This window comes from Felis catus, chromosome B1, assembly GCF_018350175.1.
Source record: "Felis catus isolate Fca126 chromosome B1, F.catus_Fca126_mat1.0, whole genome shotgun sequence".
NCBI lineage: Eukaryota > Metazoa > Chordata > Mammalia > Carnivora > Felidae > Felis > Felis catus.
In genome coordinates this window covers 7192162-7206720 of record NC_058371.1, presented here as the reverse complement: position 1 = coordinate 7206720, position 14559 = coordinate 7192162, and the positions used below count along the sequence as shown (strand labels likewise).

General features: G+C 49.6%; 1 protein-coding gene across 9 annotated transcripts in view; it reads left to right on the top strand.

The window, feature by feature from the left end:
• The first annotated feature begins 13762 nt into the window (after window positions 1-13762).
• The window catches only part of LOC101084354 (zinc finger protein 705A-like), a 31432-nt gene continuing 30635 nt past the window's right edge, over window positions 13763-14559 (top strand). For 7 of the 9 annotated variants that reach the window (XM_006930542.4, XM_006930543.4, XM_019828205.2 and 4 more), the window contains exon 1: window positions 13763-13954. The gene's annotated coding sequence lies outside the window, so the exon portion shown is untranslated. Of the gene's footprint in view, window positions 13955-14163; window positions 14307-14559 lie in introns of those variants that run through there. The other 2 variants (XM_023252302.2, XM_045055187.1) reach the window with 2 other exon arrangements.

Genomic DNA, 14559 nt, shown 5'->3' with positions numbered 1-14559 from the left:
AAGGTCTCAGGCACTCGACTCTTACCAAGACTTCAGCAAAGTTTCTTTTGTTACCTGGTAGAACTTGGCTCGTAGACAATGGTAGAGAGGAGGGCTGGAGAGAGGAGAAAGCTTGGCTTCATTTCCGAGAGGCAGAGAGGACTTCCGTCTGCGGCTCTCCAGCACTGGCAGAATGTCTCTGTCTGGATGATAAGCACCCTTCTGTACCTCATTAGGGATATTCATGGACCCAGGTGTTCTACGCATACACAATTGCCTTCAAGGGAAGACTGGGCATCCTTGTTCGGTCGGACACTCAGTTCAGTAGGAGGACGTGGGTGCACCGTTTGATCAGAAAAGCTTATTAAATGGGGACAGAAGCTCCAAACACCTTGGCGGCAGATCAGAGTGTAGGAACAGAGCCATCTATATCAAGTTACAAGGAGAAACCAGTCGGGTTAGTTAGTGACTAGACATTTTGTCGGTGAATGCTGCCCAGGCTTTCCTAATAATAACCACCGCGCTCGCTCCTGGTCTGAACGCCCTCGGTGCCCTGCTCCTGGGACGGTGCTTACCACCCCGTGTGTTAGTCTGCTGAACACATGCATACTTCCCCCACGAAGGTGTGGGCTTCTTACTTGTGGGGATCACACTTTGCTCCTTGAAGCGTGAATCACATGGTCATTTACTTTCAAACGCTCCTCATGAAATGGAACAATGCGGGGCAGTGACGTGCCACTGAACGTGGAGACACAAGGTCTGGATGGAGGTGCTGGATCTCCAGACCTGCTACTGACTAGGCGTATGGACGTTGGCAGAAGATTGTCTTCCTCGGATGTCCACAGCGCCCGTACAGATCTGGATCTGTTGAATCCACATCGGGGGTCTCTTAATCATTATTGTGAGTGCGACTAACAGGGAAAGTTGCTGTTTAATGTGGACCTGTAGATGCACTCTCAACATTTTCAGTGTGGTAGGGTGGGGTGGAGCCTGGAAGTCTGCTTGAACAAGGCTCCCTGGTAATTACTCTGAAATTTATTCTGGAATACTCATTGGAAGGTGTCAACTTGAATATTCTCGAAGCTTCTTTGTAGCTCCAATATCAGAAAATCCTAAGTTCGCGTGTCTTAGGATAAATCTCATGTTTGGGTTTTGTGACTGACAACAGTGCAGGACCAGAGCCCTTCACCCTCCGCTCAGTATTCTTCTCCTGAAGAGGTCCACGCACAGGTCTCTGTGCTCACGCATGCCCGCTGACAGCTACCCTCTCCCTCCTGTGGCTCACATGTACAACCGTGGAACACAGGGAGTGGTGCAGTCTTAGGACTCTGACTCCAACCCACCCCATATGCGTGCCTCGTCATTCACGTAGAGGAGGATGTACTATGATCGCTACCTCCTTAGTTTAATATTACTGTAACTATTAAATTCATTAGTATTTCTGTCACTTGGTTCATTATCATGATAGTTCTGATTGTTATTCACCATTAATTTTTATTAATTATTACCATTCTTACTATGGGTCATTTTTGTGGGGTTATGCAACACTGAAGAGAGGCTGACTGTTGATTAAGGCTGCATGATTTACTGAAGATGATTTCAGACGCGCACATGCCAGCTGCAGCCCTACTCTCACTCCACTGCCTGGGTGTCCTTGCACTTCCAGAGCCTCTGGAAAAATGTGGCAATACCCCTGAGGACCCAGCAACCACGTTTGCTGTCCTGTCTCCTTGTCACATCCAAGTCAGCACTAAATGCTCTAAGCTAACTCTGGGGCACAGGATCCGCTCCTGCAGGCGTGGACGAGTCATGAATGACATCCATGGCATTCCCAAGACTCTTCTGTAGGCAGACAGGGTGTCCAGGGGGAGCACTCTTGATCTGCGGAACCCCTAAAAATTTGCAAGTCCCCTCACGATGCCAGCACCTCTTGATCTATCACAAAATTTTCTTCTAAGTCTACTCAGGGTCCTGGGAACTGCCCTGTTGTCCTGGGAAGGACGGATAGGGTGTCTATACCGGCATGTGCCTCCTTAGAATTTGATGTCTGCTCAGAGCCCAGAAACTGCCATTGCCACACCCGAAGAGTGTCCTAGGCCTTTCTGAACCTCTGGAAATAGTCTAAGTACCTTCAGGTGTCTTGGAAATGCAGGTACTGCCCTGGGAGGCACAGAGATGATGACCCTCTGGCCTGAGCAAGGACGGCCTTCATGAAGTAGGTCAGGGCATCCTTGAACTACTTGTGTTGGTCTGTCGCCCCCTGCTGGTCCAGGAACAGCATTGAGGACACCTTCCCACAGCCCCCCTGCAGTTGCCCTGCCCGGGCCTCCCCCAAACAAGTCCCCCAGGGTTCTGTGGGGAACAGCTGTTGGAAGGGCATCCAGGCAGCGAGAGCTGAGGCAATGCTGGGACCTGACGTAGGTATAGTCGGGGCCTCTATGTGCGGAGGGTGGGTCTGGCTCCTGCCTTCCCCGCTTGGAGCCCAGCCCCGTCATCCAGAAGGCAGACCTTCTGAAACCCGGTGGGTGTGCAGTGATGGGCAGGCCCAGGACTGAAGTCCCTCTGTTTTCCTCAGGACACCCTTCTGAACTTTGTGCACGGAGCTCCCAAGTTCACTCACATCCTTCTCCTCGGCTCTCTCTTTTCCTCTGCTGCTACTTTCTGCCTTAATTTTTTTTCTTTGTTCAGACCTTGGACTCTGGCCTCAAACTATCCCATGAGGCCAGAAACTGGTCCCTTGCCATTCATACAGGGGAGTCTGTACTCTCACCTCCCATTACCTTAGGTTTATTGTTCTTGTCTTTAGTAGTGGTGGTGTTATTATAATCATTATGTTGATTATCATTTCACTTTCATTGTTAGTCATTATTATTCTTACGAGTATTTTCTTAGTAACAGTATTCCTCTATTTTTTCTTATTGATTATGATTTTTTAAGTTTATTTATTTTGAGAGGGAGGAGGGGCAGAGACAGAGGGCAGAACCTCCCAAGCAGGTTCTGCACTGTCATTGCAGACGTGGGGCTCAAACTCACGAACCATGACATCATGACCTGAGCTGAAGTCAGATGCTTAACTGACTGAGCCACCCAGGCGCCCCATGGGTTATAATTTTGTAGTCAACTTATAGGACACTGAGGGCTTCCTGTAGGACTTAGAAAACCCCGAAGTCACTCAGGCAGGCAGGTGGACATTCCTGTGCCTTCCAGCGTGGTAACAGGATTTCTGGGGCCACTGAAGGGACTAGGAATGCTTCCAGGAGCTTGGGTAGTCTTTGGGCGCCCTTGTGACACCTCAGTTGAGGCGGCTGTGTGTCTGTGTGTCTGTAGGGGACCCTTGTAGTCGTGTCTGGCAGCCAGATGCCCTTCCTGAATAGAGAAGCTATATGCCATGCTGTAAGATAGAATCACAATTATAATCGGTAATAACAATAATAATCGGTCATAATAAAAACCGATGCGTATCAGCAATCATGATGATAAGCATGTGATACTGACACTCATACCTATTGATTGTATTGACAATAATAGTACACCTATGGACTTGAGACACAGAGGAGAGATTTCCCTTGGTGAACGTAGGTACAGATACTGGGCCTCATGAGGTAGTTTGGAGTCCCAGGAGGCAGAGGTGACCAGCCAGAAAGAGAAGAAAATCAGCTGGAAGTAGGCGTGTGCAAACACGGGGAACCCGAAAGGAACCCCAAGCCCTGAGCATCCAGGCCAACCACCACCCAGCAGCTTTGGGGAGAGGAGACAGCTGGCTGATGGGGCAGGGCCCCGTCCCAAGAAGGCAGGGCTCCAGACCTACATACGGCGCCCAGAAGCACGGACTCTGACAAACAATAAGCCCCTAGCATTGTGCCGTCCCAAACCATCTGGCTGCCTTCTGCTGTCTGCTCTTCCGTGGCCCTCCATGGCTGGGACATCTGGGTGCTTGTATCTCCTCCAAAGGCTGCTGGAGGGGTTGTCACCCTCCATTCTCCCCGACCTGCAGCGGCGAGACAGACAAAACCAGTGGTTCCCGGCTTTGCTAGAAGATTCTGTGTTTGCTCCAACAGGCCAGTCACCTGCTCAGTGCATTTTCGTATAGCTCCAGCCATCCCTGGACACCTGAGGAGACTTAGAAAATTTCCAGAAGCTCGGGAATTCTGGAAAGCACTCTTGAGCATCCTTTGCCTGTGGCAGTGGATCCATGGGCTCCTGAACAGTCTTAAAAAATTTTTCGGAGGCTCTGGTGAACACATGGGCCCGTTCTAGTTACAAAGGAGTGTTTCCTGGGCCCTGAGCTGATTCCCCCTGGGATCTCAGTTGGGTAACAGAAACTGTTCACGACCCATCCCTGCTGGCATAAGGGGCTTGTGGACCTGAGTTTATTTAGAGAAATTTTAGGTGGCCCAGTTGATGCAAGGAAGCCTTCTCTAGGGGCTGCAGGTCTGCCTATAGAGTTGCTGGCATGTGGACGATGTGTCTAATATTTTCCAGAGCCTAAGATAAGACGAGGGTGTCCTTTCCAAGTCCCCCCCTGCTGGTATGGGCAGGTCCTTGCATCCAGAAGGAACCTGGAATATTTCAGGGGGCCCATCCTTTGAACTAGCACCAGACAAGACAGTACAGGAGCCCCGAGGTGCTGGGTGTATGTACGTCTTCGGGTTACTCTTCTAATCATCTGCAGTAGCCTGGACAGCTTTCACAAACTGAGAAGCTTTACACAACATTACATAACAATCACACAAAAGATCCATGATAACCATAATAATACATGGCGAGTAACAGTAACAATCACAGGGATGATCTAATGACTAATACACAAGTATTAGTACACTAATACACTAATACACAAGTATTAGTCATTTCAATGAAGATATTGTTAACGTAAAGAGACAGAGATTGAGCATATATTTCTTTGAGTATCTGACAACGTACTGATTGATATAGGGCCCCGTGCTGTAGTTTGGAGGCAGAGTCCTAGGACCGCAACGTGAAATGTGGTCCTGGGAGAGCAAAGAAGGGCAGTGGCAGGGAAAAGGCAACAAGCCACAAGAGGCCACGCGTGAAAGCGGGGCCTCGCGCACCACTCTGGGACGCATTACTGCCGGGCATTGATGAGGGACACTGGCCCAGATCCTGCCTGCCACAGGCCACTCAGAGGCTTTCATAGTTTTGCCACATGGATGGCGGGGCAGCGCTCCATGAGAAAGCAGTACCAGCCCCACATCGCCCCCTCCAGGTCTCAGAAGCTCTACTTACAAGGGGCATCAAGCCCCCAGCGCTCCATCAGCTCTCACCCCCGTGGCTAGCCTGCTGCCATCTGGTTTTCCCCAGCCCCATTATGGTGAAGGTATCTCCATACCAGTATTCACCAAAGCCTGGGGAGGGCATCATCCTGGACTTCTCCACCAGCAGGGGCAAAACAGGCCAGCACCCATGGTTCTGGAGCCTCCCTAGAGGACTTAGAGAATTCTGAGGTTGCTCAGACGGGCAGGGAGCCCTCTCTGAGGCTTGCAGTGGAGCTCCAGCCTTACACACCTGAGGGTACTTAGAAAACTTCCAGAGGCTCATGCAGTCCTAGGACACCCTTTGTGCAAATCAAACGCGTACAGTGGTGGCTCCTTGAAGTCAGAAATGAACTTAGGAAAACCTGGGGAGTCTCTAGAGGAAGGAGAAGAACTCTACTGCCATTCCAGAGAGAAAGGAACAGTTTTGTTGCCTGAAGGACACTCCTGCGTCCAAGTTCTTGAGTCGGAGGAGCACGCGGAAGAAACAGAAACCAGACGACTGTGCCTTGGACCAGTGGAAATTCCTCCCGAACAATCCCGGCCAAAGCCTGAATCCAACCTCAGGAAAACAGAATTCCCCCTGCCTTCCAATGTTGTCATGATTCACTAGTCGAATACAGCATGGAAATCCTGAACGGGAAAACCACCTGCTCAACCATGCAGGTAGTACAGGTGGCAATGCACGTTGGCAAGTCCCGTGTCGGGAGGAGCTCCAGGGGTAACAAGAAGAATAACAGGTCTCCAGATGTATCCCAGTCATCTCTGTCCAAGTGTTGACACACGAGCATATGCACGCACGCACACACACAGTTACTCGTGGATGAGGAGGTGAAGACAGAAGGTTTGTGGTTGTGCCCGCAGGTAGCGGAGACAATATTCCAGGTGAGCTCACACACAGGACGTATTTTGTGACGTGGCTTGTGGTTGTCTAGGCAGGCGGGGCGCTGTCTTTCTGCACATGTTCATGGACATCGCATGCAGCATGCATAAGTGTTTACTGGGTATTGGGCTGTAGGTCTCCACGGCAGGATTTCCAGAGAGGAGCGGGTCTTACTTCTGGGTCTGAGGACTTTCCAGTTGTGGTGTGTGGAAAGTCAGCTGATGGTGAATGGGGGGGGGGGGGTGTTTCCATTTTTGCAATATATGACCCATGTTCAGGGACCTGGAAGAACTGCATTGGGAATGGATTTGCCTGATGCGTGGGTAGGTTTTTCTTTTCACCTATTTACTACTGGTATTTAGTGTTGTCAAAGTAAGTTCAGTTTTTGGCAGGTTGTCCAAATAAGTTCAATGGTGCGTTCTCAAGGAGCAGTGGGCGGTGCCATCTACATAGCTTCGGGCATGTTGATCACACATTTTGTGGTTCATCTGGTGGGTATATGGGGTAAGCGTGTGCATCTGGGACTGCAGGTGTGTGTGCACGTTGCCTGGCCTTGGTCAGATTTGGGATTCATTTAATTTGGGATTAAATGCATTCAAAAATGTGTTTGTGCTCTATAGAAAGATGATATTTGAATTCATAGACCTTTGTGGTTAGAGAGAGTGCAGGTAAATGGTTTATTTAAAAATAAGGAGCAAGTGATCCTCTGCCTTAATGTTGGAGGTTTTTATGGAGATGTAAATGAGTCAGGAATAATTTTTCCTATGTTCTAGGCTACGTGGTATTAATATCTTATAAAGTTGTCCCAATTGCCACTTCCCACAGAAACGTTATCTGCCACCTTTCATTAGATGAATAGCAAAGATGATTACTGAGAGCTCCCCCCACCCCCACATACACACCCACCATCCCTGCAGGTACCTGTGCTGTGAGGTGTGTCCTGAGGGACCAGGCACATTGTACTGGCTGCAGTGACCCAAGGAGGCCATTTCTGGCCCTCCAGGGCCACTAGACTTTTCCACCTACATTTGTGGATGTAGGAACTGCTCTTGTCCTCCTGAAAAGGCTGGAGATGGTGAACTCTTGGGGCCAGGAGCTTCCTCAGAGTTGTCTGCATCGGCTTAGAGTCCAGAATCTGACATTTCCGACAACTGAGATCCAGTAACAGTGTTTTCGGCCCAACTTGACACTCTGGAAATATTCTGGATCCCTGTTGGAGAGCTGGAAAGGTGTGTGATGCCCTCGAAGGCAGCTTGGTGACCCGCCCTCCCAGGGAAACTGCAGAATTTCCTGAGTCCTTCAGGAAACCCATGGACCTCTCACACGTGCCTGTTTCGCCCCCTGCGACACACTGAGATGCGTGAACGCAGACATCTGGGATTTCCAGGCTGGAGAGGATCAGGAGACAAGCAGCCAGACATTAAGGGTAGCAGTAATGCTTGGAATTGGAGTCTGTGCGAAAATGCCGGAGGGTGATGGTGTGGGCATCCTGGTCCTTAATTTCTGTTCACATTAACAACGACATTTGCCGGCAATACCCATGGCTACAATTCTATTGGAAGGGACATGGAACTTTACAAATGTCAGCTAACAAGGGCTAGAAGAGAAAAACCCAGTGCATCTACACAAATAAATAGTAAACCTCGGTGAGCCTTAATGAACCAGAGCTACATGGGCCCACAGGGAGATTTTTCAGGAACAATTGTTTGAGTCAGAAGGTAAGGTGCAGAGTGAAACATAAAGCGTATCAACAGGGGCGCCTGGGTGGCTCAGTCAGTTAAGCGTCCGACTTCCACTCAGGTCACGATCTCATGGTTCGTGACTTTGAGCCCCAGATCGGGCGCTCTGCTGTCAGCACAGATCCTGCTTTGGATCCTCTGTCCCCCTTTTTCTCTGCACCTCCTCCACTTGTGCACGCTCTCTCTCTCTCTCTCTCTCTCTCTCTCTCGCTCTCAAAAATAAACGTTAAAAAAAGAAAGTGTATAACAAATGTAACATTCTTACTTACATAAAATATATGTTGTTAAAAGTTTACACACGTATATATTAACATTTTTCAATGCTTATAAATGGTGAACAATTACTGTATATTATTTCCAGAGAATTCGATCACATGTGATTGGATCCCATAATTATAGTATATGCAAGTGAGTTAAGCAGGCTCCAAAAGGTAGAATCCTGTGTATAAGAATATCTTATAAATTATGATAAATCTTTCCAAATTGTCCATCAAAACACATTAGTCATCAAACCGCCTTCAAACCAGCATTAACTGTGTACAATTCCCCAAAACAGTATATACAAGAGTTTGCTTCTAATTAGTTAACAAAAGGCAATATTAAGAACTTTTACATTTTCCAGTTTGGTAGAAAAACTGTATCAAGTTAATATTATAATATCTGTTTTCCCAACCAGCACTGAGGCTGTTTGCTTTTCATACCAAAATGATCGTTCATATTTCTTTAACTGTTAAATTTAATGTTTTATGTTCCATGACTTTTTATTTGGTTCATTTCTTCTCAATTTGATTGAGAGGAAATCCTAGTATATATTGTATACATGGCATCTTCTCCTACAGCATCCAAGCAGGTGGATGTGCCTGCGCACAAGGAAGAAATCTGTTCTAGAAGCTGTTCTCATAAGTCGGCCGCATGAGATCCCCTGCCCTATGGTGTCTCCCCTGAAATGACCTGAACTGACTTCCTCACCTCATGGACAGAATAAAATACAGGTAAGGAATGCCACTGAAATCCCCCCAGCCATGTTCCAAATACTTTAGCCAGGACCCCTCCCTCATTGTCAAGGTAGCAGACGGCAGGCCGGATGTCGGTTCTCAGGATGTTCCCCAGGCTGCCATTCCTCAGTCCCCAGGAACAAGCCAAGTATCCTGAAATGAACTCACATCCCAGCCCACATCCTGCTGCACATAAATTGGGCCAGGACTCCAGACTCAGCATCAAGGCACCAGGTGAGAGATCTGCCCAGATCCCCATCCATCCAGACTTGACAGAATCCCTCAAATAAATGGAGTCCCAGCCCCTTCCAGACCTTCAGTGGAGTATGATCTGGGAGGGCTTTACAGACTCTCCAGTATCCCTTCAACAGAAATGGATTTAGACCCAAAGACCACGAGGACACTTGCCCAAATGCCAACCCCTGACCTCCAGGCTCTCCTTGGGAGACCTCACCTAAATACTGTCCAGGCCTGCACTGTGCCCCGTCCTCCACTGTCCAGCTGTGTTCCAGGCCAGTTCCTCCAAACAGGCTTCCTGAGATTAGACAATGAACAGTGGAGCCTCAGGTTCACAACAGTTCCCTCATTCCAGCCTCCTGAGAAGCCAGCCCCTCATGGTCAGAGTCCTCACGTCTTAAAGAGTTCTGAGGAACGCTGTCCCTATATCCTGGCGTATCCACGTGCGGCACCTTTTGGTCAACTCTGCCTCTGAGCAGAGTGACCAGGGGTGACAGAGGAGACAGCCTCCAGCCTCAGGTGTTGTGGAAGGGACTGTTGAATTGAGGAGGGAGGGATGAGAGGAACACCTAAATACCTCCCAGAGTCCTATCCTTCCTCCTCTTCGTAGAAGGGACCCAAATGATGGTCCCACCCTCCGTTGGTTTGTTGGCTCACAACCTCAGGAGTTCCTGGGTAAAATTTGAAGCTGGCCCCCACACATGGAGGTCAGGGAAAGACCGAAGAAAAGAGAAGACCACTCCAGATTGTAGGTTACAGTTTTAATAAGCAAAGGGAACTTACATGCAAGGCATGACTTGGGCAGCTGCAAAATGAATCAATCTGAATACCAGCCACCAGGATCTTTGTATAGAGGCCTTAAAGGGGTTGAGTCACATTTACCATTGGATGGTCTCAGCATGTTGCACTCTCAAAGCTGCATCCTTGAAATGGTTTCTAGTATGGGCACAGTGGTCAGAACATACATTCCAAGGACGGGGAAGGGGCGAGGAGCTTTCTACAGCCTGGGTCTTGTCCTCTCAGTGACCTCCTCCAACACCCTCATGACCTCACCTAACCTTAATTACCTTCAAGAGACCCCATCTGTAAACATCATCACACTGGAGGGCAGGGCTTCAACATAATGAGTTTGGGGAAGAGGGACACAGTTCAGTCCATAGTACCATGTCACTGGTTGAATGTTCTAGAGCCCAAGTTAGTGGAAAAACCATGTGGTTGCTGAAGAGAGTGGAACTGGGGCATGGGGCTCTCCTAGGGAGACCTTGGGCACACGTGCAGGGTTTCAGATGGAAACTCTGCTCGTACATGTGCCAGGTGGGGCAGAGATTGGTTCTGTGAGGGGCACAGGCCAGTCAGTGTCCTGTGCCCATGCATGGCCAATGTCACTGGGCATCACTGAGTGTCCACAAATCAGGTGAAGACTCAGCCATCAAAGCGTGCTCCTCAGCGACCCCTACACCAAACGATGCTGACTCTAGCTCTCTCTGACCACCCTGACCAGAGGAGATATGCAGGCATTTAATGAGGAACTGCAATGTGACATCAGTGTTTGGGTGAGCCGAGCCTCACATCCAGAACAGACGCAAACACCCTAAAAGGAACCCATAAAACTTGACTATGCTCTCTGGAATCCTGACACTCTTAAGACAATTCCAGAGCCAACCTTCATTCTTTCCTCCATCGGCTAAAGTCCTTCTTCCTCCATAAATACCGGAATGAAATGATCTCTGACTGAGCAGGCACTCATACTTTCTCGGGAAGAGAGCTCCTTCAAAGAGTGTGAACTTCCCTCAGGAGTATGCGGGCATCCTGATCCCTTCTCTGAGGACTCCGAACAGAGACATGGCACTTAAGACGAGAACCTGGTGTCTGTGGGTGAGTCTGTGTTGCCCTGTGCATGAGGACCTGCCCTGGAAATGACTGGAGATCCCCCGGGACACAGAGCTCTGGGGCCTCTAAAATGTGTAACTGAGTCTGGATGTCAAGGTCAGCAGCCCATGGATTTTCATCACAAACTGTTTGTGTTCTTCATCCCCCACTTTCTACCTCTGGGTTGTTCTCTTCACTTTCAACATGGCATGCTGAGAGTATTAATATACCCATCCACACATGAACATATTTTCATCATGAAAGCAATGAGACAAATGGTATTTGAGCATTCCAAAGGCCTCAGCAGAACCTCAGGACAAAAGGCTAACAAATGTCTCAACACTGGGGGGCACCATATTCAGACTTCACACATTCCACCCCCTCGTGTGCTCACATCCCCACGCGGGAATCAGATTCTCCAAGCTTAAGCTCCTTCATTCCACCACCCTAGAGCCAACAGAACAACTGCTCCCTTCCACAGGAGCTCCCTACTTTGACTCATAGCACGTGTCTGCTCTCAGCTGGAGGCTCCCAGATGTTAGGACATTCAGGGTACTTGATGGGCAAATGTACTAGAACCAGAGACATCCCCAGGAGAGAAGGCATCATCATCCCTGGGATGATGTGGGCACAGGCACCCCTAAACATGCATTCCAGTCTACAGGGGCCACCTACCCACCAGGCCATCAGAGTGACCCTCATCAAAACTCTATCCTACAGTCATTATGATTACATAGGGTAGTGTTTCTAAGGAATGCCTGGAAAATGGTTTTGCACTGTAATAATAATATAATGAAAACAGAAATAGAAGAAATTATACTTCAATTCAGTCTCATTTCTTTTCTTTTCACTCCTCAACTTTCATCGGATCTAATTCCCAGCCAGGGAGATTCAGAGGTGTGGGAAGACCTTGGTTTACTAAGACACCATCTTACAGGCTCAGCTTTTCATAAGGAGCTTCCAAATAATACACATCGACATGTGCACCCAAGAAAAATCACTTCAGTCGATTTATGGCCTCCCAAAGCACTCCGTATAAAGCAGAACACAGAGGATTTGATGGAGGAGGTGGCTTGGAGGCTGGATGGCTTACACTGGTGGAACTGTATCACTTGACTTCCATGTAAAGAGAGAGGGGGATAAAGAAAGACTAAACGGGGGAGAGGTTCATGTACCGGGATTCCTTGATCCCTTCTTAATCTGTGCCCAGCTCCTCACAGGTATGAGAGGAGTGAGGTGAGTTCAGATTAAGTAATCTCTGCCCTGGAGACCAGGAGGGATCGTGAGTAGGGCTCCCCCAACTCGCTCCATATGAACCACACAGTGTTTACTGTTGCCCTGCCTGAGAACGTTATCTTTCAGAATTTAAACCCATTTGAGCCCAAATATTTAATATTAAAAAAATGTAAAACTAGAGAAATAGGTGTTACGAGAAAACCAGAAAAGTTCTTCTCTGGAAATAATCTTTGAGAAATCCTGCAGCCTGAGTAGTTGGGATTTAGTCTTGCCAAATTCCCTCTAGCATGAACGTCAGAATTTACAAAGGAAACAGATGAAGATTTTCACTCACACACTTTCCATTAGGATTTATTAAGGGTATAAATGAGGCAACTAAACTTTGAAAATCCAGTTTCACTATGCTTTTTGGTGTTGTCAAAAAAGAGACGTTTCAGGGGCGCCCGGGTGGCGCAGTCGGTTAAGCGTCTGACTTCAGCCAGGTCACGATCTCGCGGTCCAGGAGTTCGAGCCCCGCGTCAGGCTCTGGGCTGATGGCTCAGAGCCTGGAGCCTGTTTCCGATTCTGTGTCTCCCTCTCTCTCTGCCCCTCCCCCATTCATGCTCTGTCTCTCTCTCTGTCCCAAAAATAAATAAACGTTGGGAAAAAAAGAAAAAAAAAAGAGAGACGTTTCAGTGAGATGTATACAGAAATAATGAAAAATTAATACTTGCCCATACTCGACACAAAACATTGGGAGGCAGAAAAAAAACAGATTAAAAAAACCCTGATTTTTCAAAATTAAAAATGCTCTTTCGAGTAGTACCTCCGGAATAAAGAAAAATGTGAAATTACAACAGATTCAGGAAATACTAACTCCGGCAACTTGCAGAATGTCCTGCACATCAGTCTTAAAGGTGTGTGAATTTATCAACCTCAAGCCCTGCGCAGTAACGCGAGGGCCTCAGCCGACCATCCTCACGGCCCAATCCTGGGCCCGTGTGTCCCTCTGCCTCCCCGCGAACAGGGAGGAGAAATGTTAGAAATGTTAGCTACCCTCCGCGGTTGTCCGGCTGAACCCCTGGGTTCGCACAAGTGAATTCGGGGTTCACACTCGTTCTACCGGAAAGGAAACCACAACTTGATAGGCGGAGCCGCAGACGCCCCTGCCCCGCCCACGCCGCCGCAGGGGTGTCCCCGCAATCCGAGCGCCTCTCGCGGTCCGCGGGACTCTGGCACGCACGAAGGGTTATTTAAGCCGTTCTCACGCTGTTGCGAAGGAAATAACTCCGCATTCGGTATTACCGGCGCGCCAACGCTAAGCTTTTACCTTAGCGTATCTGAATCATTTAACGTGGCGTAGGGTGGGGAGCCCGGCGCCACAGGCCACCCCGCCACCTGGAGGCAAACGCCGGGACCCAAGCTCCGGGCGGAAGAACTTGCAGAACGGAAACGCCCTGGGGGCGGGGCGGAGGCTTGCATAAGCCACACCCAAGCCCTTCCTTCCAGACCCCGCCCCGTCCGAGGTCCCCGTTTCCGGCCGACCCGGATGCAGATTTCCCAAACGGAAGGGCTCTTTTCCCGGTGCGGGTTTCAGCGTTTCTAGTTGCAGCTGGCACGTTGATGGTCTGGGTGTTGCGGCCTCCACACCCGGAGTCCGGGCCCTCGCTAACTTGACAGTCCCCGCATCCGCCAGCCCCGCCCGCGGGGAGCCCGGCCTGGTCGGAAGACGTTGTGCTGCTGCACTGGATCCGCGTCTTTCCGGTAAACTGCCTCCCAGGCCGTTTCGCCCGTTTTTCTGCCTCCGTTCTTTTCACCGTCTCTCCCTGGCCCCCGCGCGTGTCAAGGCCCCACTGGCGAGGTGCATTCTCGCCCTTCGCGGTACCGAGGGGGCAGCACCACGACACCCTGCTCTCCGGATCCTGCAGACCCCAGCCCCCTCCTGAGTTCCTCTCTCCCTTCTCGCGTCTTTCTGGGGCCGGTCCTGCTGGTCCTTGGGCTCTCCACAGTCAGTTCCTCAGGGAGGCCCTGAGTCCCTTGCTGGGGCTTTCACCTGCCCCTGTCCTGTGGCACCCCTTGTTCTGTCCCGTCCCATCCTGCTGGCTGTGCCTGTCAGGTATTGTTTACATTCCCGATGAGCCACCACAAAGCGTGCTTCTGGACAGGGGCATCTTCTTTCTGTTCCTGTGAATGTGAAGGTGGGGCCGGGGGATAGGGGAAAGAGAGAGACCAGGGAGAAGCAGGGAGCTACAGCCAAAGAGAGTGATGAGAAAAAGCAGCTGTGAAATTGAGGAGAGGGAAGTGGGTCCGATGGGCTTTGAAAGACCAAATAAGAGTGAGAGCGTGACATGAGCTAGAAGCAGTGGAAT